Source organism: Pantherophis guttatus, chromosome 3 (genome assembly GCF_059756535.1).
Source record: "Pantherophis guttatus breed Tessera chromosome 3, ASM5975653v1, whole genome shotgun sequence".
NCBI classification, from domain to species: Eukaryota; Metazoa; Chordata; class Lepidosauria; order Squamata; family Colubridae; genus Pantherophis; species Pantherophis guttatus.
Window position 1 is genome coordinate 173,901,726 of NC_142065.1, and position 19,718 is coordinate 173,921,443.

Consider the following 19,718-nt stretch of genomic DNA (forward strand, 5'->3'; position numbering starts at 1 on the left):
TTTACAGCTGGTCCTTGACGTTGCAGCTGTCACAGAATCCAACAATGTCATGTGATCATGATTCAGGCATTTGATAACCAGCACACATTCCCAATGCTTGCAGCATCCCACAATCACATGATCACCATTGGTGACCTTCATAGTCAGCTTCCAACAGCAGAGTCAATGAGGAAGCCAGCAGCAAATTGCCAGTTATGGACATATGAGGTCACACTTATGCATAGTGATTTGCTGAATGACAGCAGCCAGACCTACATATGGTGATGTCACATTTCACTTTACTGCTGCATCACTTTGAGTGGCTGGTCTCAGTCGTGGTTCGTAATGAGGATCATCTCTGCTTGCCAGAAATTCCACATAGTAATTGTCCACTGGGTCCATAGTAGTACAATTATTACTACCCGTGTTTTTCCAAAAAGAAGGCCGGGTCTTATTTTCTTTTGACCCATGAAAAAACAGGTAGACCTTCTTTTTGGAGGGTTCTAATTATTGACTCACCTCGCGGTGGTGGCATGGACAGCCCCACCCAGCCGGAGCCCACTGCTGGCTCATTTCTTCTGTGGCCACTTGCCGCCACTTGCACACATTGCCCCAGCCTCTGTTTTGCCTTTAGATGCCTACTGGAAGGCATCTGCAGCCAATAATAGAGCTCTGGATCGATTCGGAACAAGGTGTGCAAGATCTGGTAAGTAGGGCAGCTCCATCCCCCATCCCCACACTAGCTTATTTTTTACCTGTATAATACAGTGATAACACAGTGATAACACAGTGATAACACAGTATCACTGAAGTTAATGACATAATTAAATCAGGAAAATTAAAGCATCTGTTATCTTATGAGAGACAAAGTTTTTTAAAAAGACTTCCATAGGATCTTACAATGTTACAAATTGTTTGTAAAGATTGATTTACCTAATTGTTTAACATATCTGAGTGCAATCAATGTGGCTATTATTCTCCACATATATATCAAACTTAAATCCATTTTCATTTTCACTATATTTACTCTTCCTTGGGGACCCATAGGAAATTTTATCTACTTCTCAATGTCCCTATTTATTTTAATAGGAAGAATTATCCCAAGTATGTAATAGAATGTAGATGGAAAACAAAAGTCATTTGTATGTATTTCTAGGCATACCTTATTATCAATTGAAAAAATATTTAATTCCTCTTATCCAAGAACATCAAAGTATCTTATTAAGCATGCCAGAGGTTAATTTGCTAACACCATCTTAAACATTAAAGTAGACAAGGAGTACTTTTGATGCATTTTATATAATATCTTAATTACAAAAGAGATCCTATTGGTAACTACTCCCAAAAAACATTAGAATAATTAGAATAATCCAAGAATTAAATTTTCTAGAAACCCATTTATTCATAATTTGTTCCCAACCTTAAGAATTTTTTTGCATCTTGCAAAGCTATTGTGACTGATTATTATCCTAATACAATGCTAAAATATCTCCAATCTTCTAATATTGTCAGAGGATTGACATCCTTTCATGAAGCCACAATGTGCTGGGTGAATTATTGAAAGCAATATCTTCTATAATAGTTGTTACAAGATAACTGTCAGAACTTTGACATCTACATTTAACAAGGATATCAGAATATAATTTGCTCAGGTTCTGGCATCCTTTCCTATTCTCAAAATGATCAAAATATAAACCACCACAGAATGTGATGAGGGTAGGGACCTTTTTTCAAATATCTTATATTCTATGACTACATAGTTTATCATTTAGGGGTTAAACTTTCCTTATACTTTTTATACTTTTTAGGGACCCCATTTAGCACAGGAGCTCCTGCAGAGTCTATTGCATCACTACTTTCAAATATCTGCTCAAAATTAAAGGTAAATACCATGAATGCATACAACATTTTTGGAAGACTGTTTTAAAGAGCCACCCTACTTTTCAGCTGATATATCCTCTTGTGGGATATAAATACAATAGAACTATAAGAACTCAAAATATATTACATTGTATTCCCTATGAACTGTCCTCGTAATATCTCTGATTATAGGTATTATGTCGCTTTGTTAAATTATTTCAACCAAGAAGCCAAGACTCTCCCTTGTCCCCACATAATTGCTTAATACACTTTAATTAATATTCTACATTCAGAGTGCATAATTGATCAAGCTCCAGTTTAACAGCTCTAAAGTCAGAATGCATGATACAATTCCAAAACATAATTTCCAGCATGAAAATTCAGACTTCAATTGATGAAAGCTGATTGAATAATCTATTGGTTGCAAAAACAGAGAATTAATACTGCAGTAAAAAAAAACAACAACATTACAGCATGTAATGTTTTAGTGCAGGCCTCTCTTTTCCCTACATTGTTTTGTTAAATAGGTATACACATTCTGCTCTGTCATTCACAAATGTCCATCATGTTCAGTTTTCTTTGAGCTGTTTTCAAATGTTATATTTTTCCTGACTTTCTATCTTGTATTCTGATACAACTGGTTTTGCTGTGTAAAGATCCACATTACGCTGAGTTTAAAGGCTGACTTTAAAGAAAGAACTAAAGCAGCAGTTTTGTTGTTTTTCTGCTGAAGAGATATTAGATATAGACTTAGGTGGCATATTAATCATTCCTTCTTTCTCATTTCACAGGTTTTTGAAAAATAATTATCATCCTCTGTTAGAAAACTCAGAATTCTCCATAAAGTACAAATGACAGCAATCTTGAGAGAGATGACATTAGTCTAATGAATATCATGATGCAGTTGTGTAGAGGAGGAGCTAACATAGCAATATCAATGAAAAGGAGCCAGGTTTTTGCTTGCAAGTAATGAAGATGTGCTTATGCAGCATTTGACTACATCCGGTGATATTGTTAGGCTAGCCTTGTCACACAATGGCATCATGATGCTGGTGTGTAAAGCAGGGGACTCCAACCTTGGCAACTTTAAGACTTGTGTGTTCTGTCCCCAACCACACGCACACACACCAACAGACGTTCAAGAGTTAAAGACCAAACCAGCCGGCAAAATCCTTTTCCTTATGATAACGGAACTTGGCAACAACCTAGTGGCTGCCTGCCAAGAGTTTATTATTTACAAAGAGGAGCGATAACTTCTCCCCACTTCTGGTACATCAAAAGAAACAGCTCAATAATTACGGAGTCAATCAAGTCCAGAGATAATCCAGCAAAGTCTATAGCAAAAGTGCGGCAATGCAGAATAGTGTGGAAGCTTTCAGCTTTGTTCGTCACAAGGTTTGACTGGTCACCACACTCCCTTTTATATCCTGTGGGGTGTGGTCCAGTGACTCAGCCTAATCTCAGGCACGCCTTTTCTTCTGTTGCGCGCGCTTATCTCTGCGACGCTGGCGTGGATCCAGCCAAGACTCATTACCCTCATCACTGTCCATCTGTGGCTGCGTGGACATGCTTGGCCCCGGCCCTATCTCTTGCCCTTTGGTGGACACCGAAGGCATTGCCAGAGAGGAGGGTCTTGGAGAGGGAGGCCTTGCCAACTCCTCTCCTTTACTCTCGGAGTCCTCTCCTGCCGATGACACAGGCTCAGATAATGGAGCCACAACATTGTGGACTTCAACTCCCAGAGCAAAGCTGGCTGAGGAATTCTGGGAGTTGAAGTCCACAAGTCTTAAAATTGCCAAGGTTAGAGACCCCTGGTGTAAAGGAAGGGCTAACACAGTGATATCTGTGCTTTACCATCCATGGTGCTTTAATGTATTTAATGTATGTTCTATAAGGACCAAATAATACTATTAAAGCTCTTGAAGAATTCTAAGGGAATGGTAGTGGGAATAAACCTCACATCAATTCTTCTGAATAAATCAACTACTTCAAGCCCTCTTAAGGTACAGCCATAGCGTGTGACAAGGCATTTAATATTTTTGTTATGTGGTGGATGCCTACCTCTTTGCTCATTGTTCAGGGATGCATTGGTGTTTTGAATTGTTTGCTGGAGGGATAATTATACTAGATGTCATACATTAATTTTATTTGTTATACATTTTTCTTGAAACTGCTGGTGCTGCAGAATTTTCAAAACAATTTTGCTTGCAATAAAGATAAATATTGCAGTGAGTTCTAAATTGTGAAGTAAATGGTGACTAGTTGCCAAATGTTGCCAAACCAGTTTGGGTTAATTGATTCATCAGTCAATTGATTCAGCAATCAGATGAATGATTGATTGATTGATTGATGATTTACTGAATCAATTAAATGGATTTAGCAAGCAAATACAGAGGAATAAGATGGAAATATTTTAGTCAGGACACTGTAGTTTTATTTATATATTGTATATATGTATTCACTGCCCATCTTACCACAAGGTAAAAATTTTTGGTGGAGATGCAGATATATGTTTAATATTAATGTTATGTTTGTGTATTTACTTCATAAAAATATTATAAATATATAAATATATGAATATATTAAATAATGTATTAAATTAAATTAAATTAATGTATACATTAAATGTATACCTTGCCCTTATTTTATAAAAATAGCTGCATGTTTATTGCTCCCCAACTATTAAATGAAATAGATTGACTCCACTGTTCTGTCTGATAGAAAAATGTTTCAAATTTTTCCTTTGAAGCAGGATTATTTTTATTTGCCAGAATTATTTGGCTGAGTTATTGAAGATGCTACAAATATATCCTTGGAAATGAATTGTCAGCATTTGATGAATTCTACTTTTCATATATCAGCAAGAGCAGAAAGTTACATATGGCATGTTCTTGTTTTCTATAAAATGCACATTCACTAATAACTTTTTAAACTATTACTTTATCAACATCAATTTTATTCAACATACTAAAAAATTCTTAGAAGCTTGTGAGAATAGAGTTTAACTTTCTTATCCTTGTATTACGACATATTCTAAATAATTACACGCTCTAATAATACGAGATTTTTTAAAAAGCTGTATTACACTGAATTTTATATAGGCATAAATCAGGGGGATTATTATATTACTGTATCATTTAATAAAGTTTGAACAACAACAGTATTATTCACACAAAATTTGATTATCTACTATCAATAGTTTTCTAAAGAAAGTCTATCAATCTTAAGTGTCTGTATTATTCCATTGTGTGAGGTTACAAGACACATTGATTATTTCAGTATATTCAACTATGGAGGGGGGGGGGAAGTGTTCAAACATGCAATTGGTTCTTTCCTTATGTTCACTTACATGTATCAGTTATTTTTCCATATGTCCAGATAGTACAGAAACAACAAACTATACCTTTTTTTTTTCAAAATGTTATAAAAATAAGACAAAATTCCCATTCAGACGTCAGAAAATCAGAAAGAAATTCAGTTTATATTACGGCAGTTTGTTTTTTTATTTTTTTAAATATCCACATGGACCATCAAGAATAGTCCCTAAATTAACTGCTTACCAATAACATATAAAGCAGGAATTACCCTTCAAAATCTGTCACTTGCATGCAGTCCTAAGAAGTTATTTCTTATGCTTTGAAAATTTGTCAAAAATTGCCAATTTATATGGGTATTTAAATTAAAATTCTGACAATATGTGTTAAACTTCTATACCTATCTTTTGTCAAGTTCCCACGAAAATATCTAAAACACCAGCCAAAAATGTCAGCCTCAACCTCAAGTGAAATCTCCTTCTAAAATCCAGATGGTCAGTGATAAAGTATTACAACTGTATATGAAATAGGAGTCCCAGGAGCATTCCAGAGATGTGATCCAATTTGTTTCAGAACCACAAAATATTAGCTCTTATAGACTTTCTTTTATGGAGTTTTATACAATTTCTCTGTCCCTCTCCCCTCCCCCCCCCCCATGTGTGTAAAGACAAATAAATCATAACGTGCATCAGCTGATTGAGTAACTTTGTGTAAAAGACAGATATCATACCTTAGGATAGTTCTGAATTATCTAAAGCACTGGTTTAAATATTATTTTAATAAGTTAAAGATAAAAACTGTTGCAGTTTGCCCCCACCTAAAAATTTAGAGTGTATCTAAAGACAAAACAATTTTTCATAATATTTTTTTAATTACTTCAGACATAAGATGTGAAAGTTGTGAAAAAGTACCCCACAGCTTTACTTAACATTATTATGAAGTTTGAGGTTGGGAAGAAATTCCAAGAACCTGTTAGTTTCAGCAAGCTACGGAAAAATGTTTCCTTCTCTTTGGTATTATGAGGCATGATATAGTACAAGAATTGTAATAAGGATTGCAGAATTATGATGATTAACTCAAATTCCAGGTTAATAATGAAAAAATAGCATTTTACTGGGGACAAATCTTTAAAAACCTGTAAAAGCTGCTACCATGGCTCATTAAATATAAAATCTCAACCAAAATCCCTGATCTGACTCCTCTAAATAAGCCAGAAATTGTGGGCAACAGCAAATGCTGAGTTATGACCCCAGCTTGTTAGAACATTTTGGGGTGCTTGTCTAAATTTGAAACTGATCAGGGATGGATAACATATCCATTTCTAGGTATTTGACAATTTCTATTCCTATCAGCCTAACAAACAATATTTGTGATGGGTAATGAAAAGAACTGAACTCACAAATATCTGAAGGATGTTTTCATATATTTCCCACCCCTAAAATGATCAACTAGAAGAGAAAGAAATCACTGTCTACCATTTCTTCTGGCAATAGAAGCTAAGCAAGAGTAAATGATTGCACCAAGATGCAGATCATTCATGGCTGATTTAATTAATGTAATGTGTAAACCTAGGTAAAAAGAGGACACAGACTGATAGAACTGCAGCCAGGCAGACTCTACACAAACAACATAGCTGAATTAGAAGAAATACAGAGAGTAAGAAGATGGAAAGGTGCATTTTTACAAACAATGGCTTTTATTTTACATAATTCTTGTCTGGTTCTTTATTGGTTGTAATTACTGTTAGAAATGTTGGAGCACCATGTTCACAAGGAATTATATTCCAATGACAAAGCAATTTGTTATTATTTTTTATGACTTGCTGTATAAATACGTGATTAAAGCTCTTTGTTACATTGTGTATCACAACCCATTCTTTGGTAGAGTAAGTACAATATAATAATTGTATCACTGCCATTTGTTCATATTGAAAGACAAATGGATAAGGTTTCTTAGATTTAGCACTAGAGAACAGAAAACCAGGGTGCAAGTTGGCTACCCAATTTCAACTAGTCTGGATACTGGGGAAAAGAAATGACAGCAAGTCTATGAATTAACTCCTTTCTAATCACTGGTGCTTTTGATCTTGTATAGATTTCAGTTTAAAAATTTTGCCGTGAAACAGATCAGTAGAATTACTTCATATTCATATTTCCTTACCAAATCTGAGGAAAACAGTTTTATAATAGTGAGTGATTAGGTTAGGATATTAATCCGCATCCAATATTTTATAATTTCTTTATCCCCTAGCAAAGATGTAAGAATGTATTATGTTTAGATATACTGTGCAGGAAGTCCTTAATTGGGAGCAGAATTTTCAATGCTAAACAAGGCAGTTGTTGAATTGCCCCAATTAACAACTCTTGTTTGCCATGTTGTTAAGTGAATCATGTGGTCGTTAAGCAAATCCAGCTTCCCATATTAACTTTGCTTGGTAACAGTCAACTGGGAAGGTCACCAATACCAATGACCTGACCATGAGACACTGTAACCATTGTAAATACATCCTGATTGCCAGATGCCCACATTTCTATCATGTGACTGTGAGGATGCGGCGATGGCCCTAAGTGCAAGGACTGGTTGTAAGTCACTTTTTTCAGTACCATTGTAGCTTGAAACAGTTGCTAAATCAATGGTTGTAAGTCAAGAACTACCTGTAATCATTTTTTTTAAAGAAATTGCTGTGAATTATAATTTAAATTATGGGTAAAAGCATTTGGAAATCAGTACAACCTAATACATGCCTTAATGAACAAACAAAAAAGTTTTCTAGAGTAATTCATCAAAAAGGGTTTACTTCTGAAGAGCACAGTCAGATGCCTAAGTAATAAAATGGACCATTAAGTGTTCATCCTAAATCAAGTTAGGTGTACTTTAGTAGCAAGAATCCCTGAATGGATGAAATGCCAGATAATTGGCAAATGGCCGCAGCTGTATGTAAAAATATTAACACAGCAACTTTTTGACAAGTCCAGACAGTTTTCATTGTACAACTAATAAAAATCTTGAATGTTGAGAGAATCCCTCAAACCAGGATTTGTAGCATTTGTAAATTTGTAACCAAAGACATATTCCATGCTAAAAAGGGGAATGGAAAATAAATCAGTGTTTAATAGATTTTCAAAAGTTATAGGCCGACAGCTAACCACATCTGGAAAACTGTATTTCTATCCTGATTCTATATCACCTTCTCTGCTATATTGTAATCATCTGTTGTTTACAGGATGAACAGATGCATCTGATTAGTTGTTAGAAACAGGATGCTGGACTGGACTCAGCAGGACGATTTGGTATATCTTTATGTTCTTTTTGGTGCTAGAAATTGGAATCTAAATACTTAAAAGAAAAGAATGTGTCTAATTAGCACATAATATCTCAATTGCATGTTCTCGTCATCAAGAAAAGGAAAGATATTTATTAGTTATAAATCAGCTTCTAATGATAATGAGCATGTGGCCACTCCAATCTAATCTGCATAATGAAAACTGCTCTTTGAAAAATCAAGTTAATTTAAAAACAATCATACAAATATTTTTTCTTAAATAGGTTAAGATAGATCTGCACCTTTTTTACTTTGTACTTGGTAATGTCTTAGATATATGGCTTCTTTGTCATCGTGCTTGTCTTATGGAACAGCTTCTCCTCAGAGAGTTGGAGGTCCCTAAGCCTGTTAGCCTTCAGGAAATCAGTGATGGCCTAGCTTTCTCCTCAGGCACTGGGGGAAAATGTTGATGAAGCCATTGTGCTTTGACTCATGGAGTCAAGTTTTAGTAGGCCTGAATGTTGTTTGAGTTGTTTTTAAAGCCATTTTGGTTTTAAATCATTAAAACTATATTATAGTTTTGATTTTTGTTTATCACCAAGCGTTCTTCCTGGTTGATAGACATCTATATTTAAATAACTATATCAACAACTTTCAAATGTTAGACTAGAGTAGGACAGGAGCCCAGATTGCACTTTGAAGTATTTATTTTATTTATTTTTATTTATTTATTTTTGTCAAGTATGTATATGATAACAGATATAAGTATAAACATGATTATGAATACAGGAAATGGGTACAAATAAATGGGGACAGTAGGACAGGGATAGTAGGCACATAGGTGCGCTTATGCACACTCCTTACTGACCTCTTAGGAATGGTGTGCGGTCAACAGTAGACAGTCTAAGGTTAAAGTTATGGGGGTTTGGGGAAGAAACTACAGAGTCAGGTACTGCATTCCAGGCATTGACCACTCTGTTGCCGAAGTCGTATTTTCTACAATTGAGTTTGGAGTGGTTTACCTTAAGTTTGTATCTATTGTGTGCTCATGTATTATTGTGGTTGAAGCTGAAGTAGTCATTGACAGGTAGGATGTTGTAGCAGATAATTTTGTGTACTACGCTTAGGTCAGACTGAAGGCAGCGTAGTTCTAAGTTGTCTAAGCCCAAAATTTCAAGCCTCATAGCATAAGGTATTCTGTTATGAGCAGAGGAGTGGAGGACTCTTCTCGTGAAATACAACACATTTCTTTCCCATTTTGTGCCCACTGTACTGAAATCCTTTCCTTTCCTTTCCTTTCCTTTCCTTTCCTTTCCTTTCCTTTCCTTTCCTTTCCTTTCCTAAACAAAGGAGAACAATGAGGACTATTGAGGAAAAAATCCAATCCTTCAATGAAAAATAAAACACGTCTTTGCAGACCTGTCTCCAAAGGGTCCAACCAGTAAGGCTTGCCTTCTCTGCACTGATGAAAAGAGCAAGAAGCAAAAATCCAAATAGGTCCTACATTGGCTCGAGGCTGCACTGAACATTAACTGAATCCCTTTGTTGAACCACTGGAAATCAGCTTCAGGAACAGCACAGGAGACACGCAGCAGAGGGCTGCACTGCAGAATTGCTCTCTGACTGAATTCACTTTTATTATTTAAAAAGCTGCCTTCTTCAGTCAGACACTTTGCCTGCCTAGCTCAGAATGGTCTGTTTTGACTGAAACCCACACTTCATGTTTGATCAAGTAGAGGTATCTTCCATCAGCTTCTATGTGATCCTTTTAATTTGTGATTGAATGTGTAATATTTAATTTATATGATTTATAATTTATATGACATATAAATTATTGGCAATCATTGAGCTGCAAAGATATTTTAAAGGCAAGAGCAAAAAAAGAACTTTTTTACAGAGCATACTAGTTTGGTTCAATATCAGATATTGGCATAATAAAAGCAAGACACAAATGACCACACAGAGTTTACCTGGGGGGGGGGAGGCAATAATTGTAGCAAACAGAGGAGCCTAACATCAATAGATCTATTCACAACCTGAGAATGTAATTTTCAAAAAACTATAGACTTATTTAAGAGCAATTAGTCATGGAAAAACATAATGGCAGATATTTGAAAGTGGAGTAAGTTACATTTGTCTTGGTTAGGAAAACTATCACCAGTAAAAATTATTTTTTTAAAAAAAAAATCAAGAATTGATTTTGCATTGTAAAAACATCTGGACTACATGTCTTGATCAAGGTAAAGCTGTTGATGAAATTTACATAGATTTTTTCAAGGCTTTTGATACAGTAGTACATGATAAACTGCTGTTGAAATTAAACTCTTCCGGCATTTCTGGACTTTTGCACAAGTGGATTGCTGCTTTCCTGTCTAATAGCCTGCAGAATAGACTTAATTTTGCGAAGTTTTTTTTCTGGAAACATTGTATTGCTAATTAGAGCTTATAAAACCTATGCTAGGCCAATTTTAGAGTATTGTTCAACTGTTTGGAATCCCCACCATATATCTGGCATCAATACAATCTAGCAGGTTCAGAAGTACTTTATGAGAAAAATCTTGCACTCTTCTATTCTGTACACAATAGAATTCCCTATGCTACTAGGCTCGAGATTCTCAGTTTGGATAACTTAAAACTGTGTCACTTGTGGTCAGTCCTAGGTATTGCATACAACATTATACATAGTAATGTTTTACCTGTAAATGACTTTTTCTCCTGCAGGGTGCCCACGGCAGTCATGCCTGGGTAATGGCATGGCTGTCCTCCAATGACCGAGTCTCCTGGAAATTTCAGCACCGCCCCCTTCCTGCTGTACATGCATGAACAATCGCTTTAAACTCAATGTAAATCGTTCTAAACTTGACTGTAAAAAATATGATTTCTGCAATAGAGTTATCAAAGCCTGGAATGCCCTACCTGATTCAGTTGTCTCAGCTACAAATTTTCACAGTTTCAGTCAGTTACTCTCTTATTCTTGTTCTCATTTTTGTTTGACAAATTCCAATGAATAAATAAATAAATTTTCTACTGCAATAAGTCCTGAAGACAAAATATTTTAAAAAGTGACAGGAGCACCTCTCAAGAACATTTTTTTTTTGAATAGTCATATATTTCTGCACCTCTAATTCTCTCCTTTTTCTTTTCTTTTTCTTTTCTTTTTGATTGCAATGTGACTTTTTATTTGTATGTTTCTACAAAAAATTAATAAAACTATAATAAGAATCGCATCTTGGTTTCAGTACCTCCAAGCAACATAGTCAAAAAGGAATTATAAAATTTAAAAAAATACATAGAGATCAACAGAATAAAACATATATAATACAAAACTCAAAATATCTGTTGGGATTTACTTACAAGCTGTTCCTGAAGTAGAATTCAGAAGCCAAGGATATTGTTTCTAAAATAGATTTTCCATGAAAAGTTGTGATGTTTTTACTAGCAAAATGGCAAGGTTCTATAATCTCCAGAATGCATCAAATCAATCAAGTTTCAATACACAATAGAGACAGCTATGTAAATAATAAACTGACTGAAACTTTAAAGACTACCATCTTATAAAATCCTGACTCCTCTCTGTAGTGTGATAGTTTATCAACCTATGAGTACCTAAATGATAAGTTCTAGTGCTATTATTCATTAATTGGAATATATATTTGTAAATTGGACCAGTAGCCAACTTTGTAGCAGCAATTGGGCACAAGTATTTCTTAACTAGAAAAAGGGAAAAACTTGGTTTCAGTACACATTTCTAATTCTCAGTACTGTTTATGATATTAGTTTTCTTACAGCAGGGATCAGCAACCTATGGCTCTGGAGCCACATGTGGCTCTTTCACCCCTCTGCTGCGGCTCCCTGTCTCAACTACATATGCTAGCGTTAGTCAGGCATGGGAAGGGTTTTGTGGCTCCTGGAGTTTTCTTTTCTGTGGGAAATGGGTCCAAATGGCTCTTTGAGTCTTTAAGGTTGCAGTTCCCTGTCTTAGAGTTTCCTAACATTACTATTATAATTTCTACTTTTCTTGAACGAGCAGCTTCCTAAAAAAGCAAAATAAATAAGGAAAACTATTGAATCTAAAAATCTGAATCTAGTTTAACCAAATTTCAAATCTATGTAAAATTTTCATCTCAGTTCTATATTTTACTGTCCTGTGTGTCTATGGAACAAGTGAATGTATTGGTTGCCATCCAATAACCATGACAACGTCATCTCCTAGGTGACTGAAAAAGGAAGAGATGGCAAAGGCTGATTTATTCCATGAATGCATAGCAAGCTTTTGTCAAGCAGCAGAGAATCCTTCCTGATATTTTTAATTACGAATGGAGACAATTTATTGTGGTAGTAGATACAGCTCTTACTGTCATTTTTATTGTTGATTCAGATTGTCAGTAAGGCTTTGCAAGGCTCTTTTGACAAAAGCACAATTCTCCCATCTTATTGGAGAGAACCAGAGTGAGTAAAACTAGAGCAGGGGTCTCCAACCTTGGCAACTTTAAGACTTGTGGACTTCAACTCCCAGAATTCCTCAGCCAGCAAAGTTGGCTGAGGAATTCTGGGAGTTGAAGTCCACAAGTCTTAAAGCTGCCAAGGTTGGAGAGCCCTTAACTACAGCACACATTTTGCCCTAATGCTTTGTGTCTTTTCTTTTATTATGATATTCCCTGTAAATGGACACTCATGAGAAGCAGACCAAGATTAACTTTAAAAAATGGACATTAGTTTAAAAGAATTATCAATAGCATGCCCATTTTATTGTAACAGCTTTTGAACTGATCTTTTAATAAGATACTTCATCAAATAAATAAAGATGTTTTCAATCTGATCTTGGCTCCAAGCAATTCTTCCCAGTGAGACTGAAACTTGCAAATGGATAGATATAAAGTGAGGGATAAGGATATTATTTACCTAAAACTATTTAACACTATGAGATTAAGCAAACATAAGTTTATTCAAACAGTTGAAACAAGTCCTATTTGCTTAAGATCTTGTTTTCAGCTTTATTGTCATTTAATTCAGCTCCAATCAACAAGATAATTACTGATAACTTCGGGTTTCAAGGTTAATATTGGAGGACTGCAGTAACAATGTAAATAAAAGTAACATCAGGAATATTTAAAAGAGGCAGTGATAAGACAACTTCTAAAGAAGCCAGATCTGGACCCAGAGAATGAAAACTACTATAGGCCAGAAACTAAAGTTCCCCTCCTAACTAAGGTACTTGAGTGGATAGTAGCTTCTGGCATTCTTGGATGAAACTAATTTTCTGGAACCATTATTTTAGGCCTGGCTATGGAACTGCCTTGATTACTCTGTGGATAACCAATGCTTGGAAAAAGATAAGGAAAATGCAATCCTCTTGAACTTCTCAGTGGTTTTAATAGTGGCCATTGTATTCTCCTGGTTAGACATTCAGATGGGAGGCTAGTACTATGCTGGTTTCACTCCTATTTGAATGGCCATTTCTAGAAGGGGCATGGGGGAATTATCCTTCTGCCTCATGACAATATCCCCTATATTCTTTAACAACTACATGAAACTGCTGAGAGAATTCATTCAGGGAAATGCACTGTGGTGCCATCAATATGCAGATGACACCCAGCTCTACTACTCCATCTAAAGAGAGACAATTGGTGGGAAGCATTTGGTGTCCTGAAGCAATGCTCAGGATGGCAATGGACCGGGTGAGGTGAAATAAATCAAGACCCAATCCAGAAAAGACATACTATTTGTGGGAAGTGAATTATCCAGTTGATCATATAGTGCCTGCTATATGATCAAGAAGTCAGATGCCTTAAAGGACCAAGTTTGTAATTTGGGAGTGTTTCTAAATCCATTACTGTCATCAGAAGTCCAAATAGCTTCAATGGCATGGAGTTGTCTTTTATCAGCTTTTATCTTCAACAAGAAGTTTGAAGATCTATTTGTGGGGCCAGAGAAAAGAAAGCATTCAAGGATGTCATTGACAATTTTGCTGGCAACTACAGAGCACCAAACTACATTCAGAAGATTGACAAACATCTTACAACATACAAGACTATGAAGCAAAGGTGTCACTGAAGACTCATTTTCTGCATTCAAACTTGGAATTCTTTCCAAAAATCTACATGCAGTCAGTGACAGACATGGCGAAAATTTTCACCAGGACATTGCCACAATGGAAGATTTCTCATTTTTCTCAAGAGTCCTATGTGATACAATCATTAGGAAATTATATTTGTGTTCAGTTTGGAGGGATCTATTATAATTACGAAAAATGAAGTTCAAAAATCAAAACTTTTGGGGGGGAAAGTTGTCCAGGGAATTCAAAGCAGCTGCAGCTGTAATGGGCATCCTTATGCCTCATTTGCCATAGACTTCACAATGTCCTGATCTGCTGCAATGTTGTGGCACTCTCGGAATGTCAAAATGGTGGTTTGGTCATAGTGGCCCCAAGGCTGTGCCTTCCTAGCACAAGAGTGGTAGAAGATGCAATAGAATGCCAGTACTCTCTCTTACCTGGCACTAGTTTAATATAGATAGTCCTCAGCTTACGACCACAATTGAGCCCAAAATTTCTGTTGTTAAGTTAAACATTTGTTAAGTGAGTTTTATTACTTACTAAGTTAGTAACCCAGTTGTTAAATGAACCTGGCTTGTGAGAAGGTCGCAAAAGCTGATCACATGATGTGTGACACATCAACCATCATAAATATGAGCCTATTGCCAAGTAACTGAATTTTGTTCACATGTTCATGGGAATGCAGCAACGGTCATAAATGTAAAAAAACAGTTGTAAGTCACATTTTTCAGTGCTGTGGTAACTTTGAATGGTCACTAAATGAACTGTTGTAAGCCCAGGGCTGTACTGAAGAGCACCATTCCAAATGAAGCACAGTCTTAACCTGAATCTGGAGGCTTCTCAAGAATGTTTGAAATAGTTCAATTAAATATCAGTTCAGTTCTTAAATTAAATATATAAAATAAATAAATATAAATTATTTAAATATATTATGTACTAATTTATATTTTATCATATAAGAGCACACAGGATGCTAAATGTACAGAGAGTTCAAATCTAATGCTGATACTTCTTTTAACTGAAAAACTAGCATTAATGCAAATATATTGGCATTGCATAAATACTTTTTAAATACTAAAAAACCAAGATTTTTCAAGTCATTTTTCTTTTATGCATGTAGTAAAGCAAAAATTAATTTTAAAATAGATGTGATTCTTGCCAAGGGACATGATTATAATTTCACGTTAATGTTCTCCAACATGGTCTCCATGCTTTAATGCAACTCAAATTATTTTTAGAAACAAAGATTATACAATCAAATAAGACAAACAAGTTCTCCGAAAGGAGAAAATTAAAATGGGTCGTGTATCTTAATTATCCTGCTCAGCTTATCAAAACAAAGGAAATTAACAAGGCCCAGAAGATGTTCTATACAATGGATGCATCCCACCCAAAGACAGTTCTGGATAGCTAATGTTTTGTTTGAGTTTTGTTCTGGGGAAACTTTCTTTATTGCACACCTTTAAGTATTTCTTAAATGATTCAAGTTGCTGTGCCACTTCAATCAAAGTCGCTGAGGGAGGCAATCAGACCCGCTCTGAAAATTCAGCCGCGCAAACCACACTGAGGTGAAGCACTGCTTTGAAGCAAAGCAATCCCACTTCACATACTGTGGAAAAGCATTGTGCAGTGTACTGCAAGGATGAATAGATTGTTGTCCAGATTTTGCTGAACTACAATTCACAGACATCTCTCACCCTGAGCTTATGGGAAATATGCTTAAGCTGCAATTAGGTTCCTCAGCCCTGCAAAACAACTCAAGTTTCCTGAGGAGGGTTGCAAAACCAACGTATTTCAACAGAATCAAAAGGAAAGACTGAATAAGTTTCCCTGTTTTCAACAACGCTGAGCGTCACCTTTTATTCTTGTATAGGCAAGAAATATCAAATAAAAATAGCAATATTGTTAAAGTGGCTGGCCAGAATGCCTTTTGTCAAGAACATTGATTAATCATACTCCTGGAAGATTGACTGCTATTCCCTCCATGGGAGTACAAAAACATTGAATGTTTTAAATGAGAGAAGCTATTGGAAAATCATCTGTTTTACCCTCCTTATCTTTCGGTTGCTATGGGAAGAGGCTTATATAATATGTGAGTATAAAGCAGAGGTTTTAAATTCAGACCCGTGAGCTGCATGCAACCCTCCAAATTATCTTTGTGTTCTGCAACAATACTTAGAGAAAGGAATGAACCTACAGTCCTGCAAAAGGCAACTATGCTTCTTGCCCATTTATTCTAGTGGGAGACTGTCTGCTGAAAATGGGGCAGCAGTGTCCTGATGTCAGCCACTTGGGGCTGAGTCTCCTGATAATGGGAGAACATATTCAACATATTGGCACTGACTGTGCTCCTTAGAATTGCTGAGTTCAATATCTCTAGGCGAGAAGAATACATGACTCCATATATGGGCAGATATAACCTGAGGAACACATACACTTATAGTAGCGTATCTATCCACCATCACAGTCAGGGTCAGGCCTAGTATTTCTTATTTCCCTATTATTACTACTGCAGCTCCTCCTTACTACCAGCAACAGCTAAACATGACTTACTCTAACGGGGTCTCTAGGCTTGTCTTGCTCTCTCATTCTCCTAGGAGGCCTGTAGTAGAGCAGAGGTCCTACATAGGAAAACAATGACATGATCCAGTGAAGGGCCATGATCAAGGCTCAGTTCCAATAAGAGAGGAAGGGTGCCTGGAGTTTCAGAACTTCCTCATTACTCTGAGGTTCCCAGAACTATCTTCCCTACAACCTGTGCCTCTGCTGTTCCGTGCCTTCCACACACCACACCTCACTCTAATGTCAAAAGTAACCCGAACTATCACTGTGTGGCTATCATTACCACCTAAGTAAAAAAGCAAAAATTAGTTGTTTTGCAATAGTTTTTCAAAGTTTCATGATTTAGCTTTAAGGGCATACTGTTGTGGCCTGCCAGCGGCCAGCAGAGCTGGCAGCAGATTTGGACAGTGAGGAGGTTGGGGACGAACATGGGCCAGTCCTGGAGTCTGGGGAAGGCTCGGACGATGGCTCTGAGTCGGAAGCAGAGAGGGGGCCAAGGCCATCTGGTAGTTCTTTGCTGCCTCCGGAGTTTCCGGAGTCTGACATTAGCGAGGCAGAAGAACAGCATTAGCCTGTTCCTAGTGTGCGCATACGCAGAGCTGCCAGGAGACAGGAACAATTAAGGAAACAAGGTTGACTTGGGAGTAAGGCTTGGAGATGATTGGCCCCTCCCATAAGATAAAGAGAAGTGAACGGGATGTGAGCTTTTGCATGAAGCAATTAGTTTATCTGGTTGGTAAAAGCTCTGGAAAAACTCTGTTTGACTGTGCTAAATTTGGCCTTGCCCTGAGTTTGGCAATTAGTTCTCTGGCAGCATTCCAAGGGAGATAAGGTGAGTGTTTATAAACATTGCTCTGAAAGACTGTTTATCAAGCCTTGTGGACTGTAAATGAAAGTAATTTACAGCTGTATGAATTAAAGAGGTTTGTTGGGACAAAGTTTGAGCTATTTACTTTCTAAGGAAGCCTAGGTCAGAACACATACCTTATCTTGTTTCAGTTTCCTCATGTATGAAAGGGGTTCGGTATTACAGCTCCTGGACTAATAAATTAGTCCTCAGGTGGCATTCATGACAATCTGAACTTGAATTTTCTGATATAAAGGAATTTAAAAGTAATTTGGAAATGAACAGAAAAAGTTCTGTGCTAGAAATATTTTGGAATACAGAATGTAACTTTCTGGGAATTTGCTGCTGACTTTGGTACATATGTTGCTCTGGTCCATATTGCAAACTAATTGTAACTAATAGTGCACTAGTTTAAAAAAAAAGAATGGAACCACACCAAACAAATAATACTTTCAAACAATAATTTTGGAATTTGGATCACACACTTCAGCCTTGCATTTAAGTTATGAAATAAAACATTTTAAATCCATCAGTCTTCTTTCTACAAGACAAGTATTTTTGTATCTGATCACATTCACCATGCCATCCTTCTGTGAATTGGCATGAGTTTCCCATGGAAACTATCTTGTGAAAAGGCTAAGAGATTGAAGGCTCCAGGTAAGGTAGATTTACTGCAGACAGAAGAAAATGGCACAGTAACTGTAATGAAGGATGAGGTTAATCTCAGATAAAGTTGCACTTTCCCTGATTTTAGTATTTCTAACATTTTTGTTGGAGGCTTTGCCTTCAAACTGGGATACTGTTGGTGGTGGTGGTGGTGATGTGAAAATAGTATTTTGAAAAACCAGAATTGATGTTGCTGGGTTTTGCCTATGTTCCCATAATATCTAACAGCTTGCTTGCTTGCTTGCCTTTGAATTACAGTAATATATGTTCAATATATGAAATATTGTCATACATCAAGCTGAGCATTGCAATGCATATCACTCTAATAGATTCTCCTGGGTAGACTTTTACTGGAAGAATTGCACTGAACTTTCCACCACTGAGAAGAAAAAGAACACAAAGAATTATAAATCAGAAATGCATTTCATAACTCTTTCTCTTTCCTGAGCACAACTGCTGGCAATAATACGATCCAGGTTGATATTTTAAAAGTTACTAGACTTCTCTATGTACTTATTGTGTATCTGGCTTGCTATTATATTACAAGGTTCCCAATCCCAACTTCATTCCTCTTTAATGGACCTTGTTTTCTGCTATATTCCCTTTCCTATTATATTATTTGGCACTGATTTAAAATTGACACTGGAGAATAATATTCATTTTCATCTCCTAAATAACAGTTTAAAGCATTTGGACCTCGAGAAGTTTGTTAAATGCAAGCCAGCAATATTTTTCACATATAGCAAATAATTATTTTTCAGTTTTCAGAAATTAGGCAATTTTTTTTAATTTAGAAAATTTATATTGCCACCTACTTGCACATGACGACTCATGGTTGACAGGTTAGTAGAAAAAAGTTTCCCCATCATTATTTTGTTGACTCACTGATCATATTTTGCAGATTCAGTGGAAGAAATATCATTGCATAAAACATTACAATAGCATTCTGACATTTTTGTGTGTGTTTATACAACATCACACAGAATTGTTTCTATTTCTAAGAAGATGCAATGAAACATTTATTTCCATGAAACTTTAAAATATTCTGTAGACTTTAAAAATCCAGTTAAAAAGAAATTATAACATGAACTACACATTTAATGTACAGGCCTAAATCAGAGAATTCATTGTCCCCAAACTGGATGCAGAATCTGCAATTCTGATTTTTTTTTT

At 36.1% G+C, this 19,718-nt stretch overlaps 2 long non-coding RNA genes across 2 annotated transcripts; one reads left to right on the plus strand and one right to left on the minus strand.

Annotated features, from left to right (window-relative positions):
* Positions 1 to 6,755: 6,755 nt before the first annotated feature.
* Positions 6,756 to 9,916, plus strand: LOC117672387 (uncharacterized). Its single transcript, XR_004593221.2, has 3 exons — positions 6,756 to 6,825; positions 8,377 to 8,443; positions 9,766 to 9,916. It is a non-coding gene; the product is annotated as an uncharacterized LOC117672387 (long non-coding RNA).
* LOC117672386 (uncharacterized) lies at positions 8,243 to 12,723 on the minus strand. Its single transcript, XR_004593220.3, has 4 exons — positions 11,770 to 12,723; positions 11,332 to 11,606; positions 11,112 to 11,224; positions 8,243 to 8,489 (listed from the first exon to the last, which is right to left on the minus strand). It is a non-coding gene; the product is annotated as an uncharacterized LOC117672386 (long non-coding RNA).
* Positions 12,724 to 19,718: the final 6,995 nt, after the last annotated feature.